The sequence below is a fragment of the Cyprinus carpio genome, chromosome B2 (genome assembly GCF_018340385.1).
Source record: "Cyprinus carpio isolate SPL01 chromosome B2, ASM1834038v1, whole genome shotgun sequence".
Lineage (NCBI taxonomy): Eukaryota > Metazoa > Chordata > Actinopteri > Cypriniformes > Cyprinidae > Cyprinus > Cyprinus carpio.
Window position 1 is genome coordinate 4,783,377 of NC_056598.1, and position 2,879 is coordinate 4,786,255.

The 2,879-nt window shown below is 35.2% G+C and overlaps 1 long non-coding RNA gene across 1 annotated transcript; it reads right to left on the bottom strand.

Moving 5' to 3' along the window:
* Nucleotides 1-650: 650 nt before the first annotated feature.
* On the bottom strand, nt 651-2,211 carry LOC122136356. The gene is made up of 3 exons (XR_006154087.1): nt 2,117-2,211; nt 1,938-1,979; nt 651-686 (listed from the first exon to the last, which is right to left on the bottom strand). It is a non-coding gene; the product is annotated as an uncharacterized LOC122136356 (long non-coding RNA).
* Nucleotides 2,212-2,879: the final 668 nt, after the last annotated feature.

The following is a 2,879-nucleotide window of genomic DNA, read 5'->3' on the forward strand; positions in this document are numbered from 1 at the left end:
TTACCAAACTTTCTTTTATGTTCAACAGTAGAAAGAAACACATACAGGTTTGGAACATCTTGAGGGTGTGGTAAAGGATGACCGAATTTTATTTTGGGGGTGAACTGTCCCTTTAAATGGAGGTCAGGTTACCTTATACACAGTGCCGAAAGCCTCCGGACCCAACCAAGCACTTTGATCTTCTTCTTGAACTCCGTCTCTTTGAGGATGCGCAGCAAGGCCTGGTTGGGGGCTTTTCCACTGGGGGGTCAGAGGCTCCATCTAGCTGTAGAGACAAATAGAGTCAGGAAAGCTGCCCTCAATACACAAACACATCTTGTCTTTGAATGAGTATGGGCTGACACGCATCTGTCGGAAGCTACTGCCTCATTGACTGATTTCCATCAGCATTCACTGTTGACACTACAAACAGTAAACTAGCTTCACTGCATTGATCGTAAATGGTTTTTCACCAAACTCTGCCAGCTCTCTTACTTAAAGTGTTGGTTGTTAACAGTAGATACTCTGAATATTCCGATTATGGTTGTCTTGTGATCTGACCTCTCTTTCTTGCAGGAAAGTCGTCGTAAGGTTCTCTTCCTTTTGATGTGCCGTCTGCGCAGGAAAAACAGCAACTCCTAGACACCAGGATAACAAACGCAGCAGACCTACCGACCACACCAGCAGCTATCATGGGCAAACCCGAACTACAGACAAAAGGAACATTACTGAGTTGAACTTTCTGCAGTGGAAGATGGTTCACTACATTTCAGAACTGACTGAGTGGTTATGCTCTTAGATATTACTTAGATTTATACCATGTGAGAGAGTTTTGAGTTTAAAATATTGATTTTTTTTTTTTTTTTGTCATTGGATTATTATATGAATTAATTTATAGAAATATTTATGTTTTAGATGTCTTTGGTTTTCTATTTAGAATTTTAGATTTCTAGAAAAAAATGGTATTTATTTATTTATTTGTATTTTTAACCCCCCAGTGGCATGTTATTGTTTTTATTGTTTATTTAATAATTTTATGTATTATTTGTTTTTTGTATTAAATGTATATTATTTATTATTAATTTATTGTTTATTTAATAATTCATGTATTAATTATAAAAAAGGTATTACTTTACTATAATTTATAGAAGTTTATATTCAATTATTCCATTAATACATTTTCAAATATTTTTCATTATTTATCATAACTAATAAGGCCAATTGAGAGAATTGGTTTTTTAAATAAAACACAGGCCTGTATATGATTTATAATTAATAATAATAATATTACTGGATGATGCATCATCATTCTGTACAAGCTAAAATCATTTCTAGATTTTTTACACTTCAGCAGAAAGGCAGACTAATCTCAAAAAGTATATTTTCCTTTATTTCGCACCATATGCATCATTATTCCATACTGTGACGAAGGCTTGAGTATTTTGGTACCATTTTCTAAAAATATGCAAAACAATTCACAGCCAATTTATTACTTTTTTTTTCGAGCTAAAACATAATTTCAGATTTTTTTACACTTCAGCAGAAAGGCAGACTAATCTCAAAAAGTATATTTTCCTTTATTTCGCACCATATGCATCATTATTCCATACTGTGACGAAGGCTTGAGTATTTTGGTACCATTTTCTAAAAATATGCAACAATTCACAGCCAATTTATTACTTTTTCGAGCTAAAATCATTTCTAGATTTTTTACACTTCAGCAGAAAGGCAGACTAATCTCAAAAAGTATATTTTCCTTTATTTTATGCATCATTATTCCATACTGTGACGAAGGCTTGAGTATTTGGTACCATTTTTCTAAAAATATGCAACAATTCACAGCCCAATTTATTACTTTTTCGACAGAAACTATGGTGATATATGAGGATAAACATTATGATTCTTGGGATATTCTGGAAAAGGGATATATATATATATGGGACAGATTCTCTTCTTACCCTTTGAAATCTTTGCAGTCCTTCAGATCAGGTCCAGTACATCTGCAATTCAAAACATAAATTGAATCAGTCACAATTAGTGAACACTGCAATCCCTGATGAACCTGGTTAAATTACACGAATGATCGTTTCATGTCATTACATTCAAATGAAAGCATCATATACAATGCCTCTCTCACCCCTGGGTGCAGTTCTCATGACAGGGCTGGCACACTCGCATCGTGTCAGCATATTTCCAAATGAGTACATCCTTCTCTCTCCGGTATGCCTTGTGGGCAGCGTGTTACACAGTGCGGCCCATCTTGGTAGTTTGCACAAACTGTACATTTGTCGGGTCCCTGGACAAAAGTTGGCAATTAGATGGCAACAAGCAACTTTTCTACAGTTTTTAAGTGATGTGATTTTAATGATGTGTCTCCAGGACACAACTGGGACAGAAAACATTGGTTTGAGAGACTGCTGTGCTGCCATCAGCGTTTTAAAAAATAAGAAGAAAACACTGTTTACTGACTGAAGAACATGTGTTATTGTTGAATGGGTTTGATACTTACAGGGCCGGTGCAGGTCAGGGATCCATTCATGAGCAGACATTCAGTGGTCGCACTCGACAACACGTTTTATTGACCTCATATTCACGTGGCTCACTGTATGGACAAAAAATCCATTCTGGTCAATATAGTCAAAATCATAATTGAACAAAAGAAATGGTAACACTTTAGATTTGGGACCAATTCTCACTATTAACATGTTTCCATGCCCAATTGTTCCTCTCATTAAAAGTAGGCCAAAAAGTAAGCGATAATGTGTAGTCAGCCGGCTATGATCACGAAATAAACTAAGTGGTTTAATAAAAATAAACACTTTTAAGATAAGGATTTAAATGTTAGCATTCAGAGACATGACCTGTTGTAGAGCTGTTATTTAGCATTTAAACATGGATAA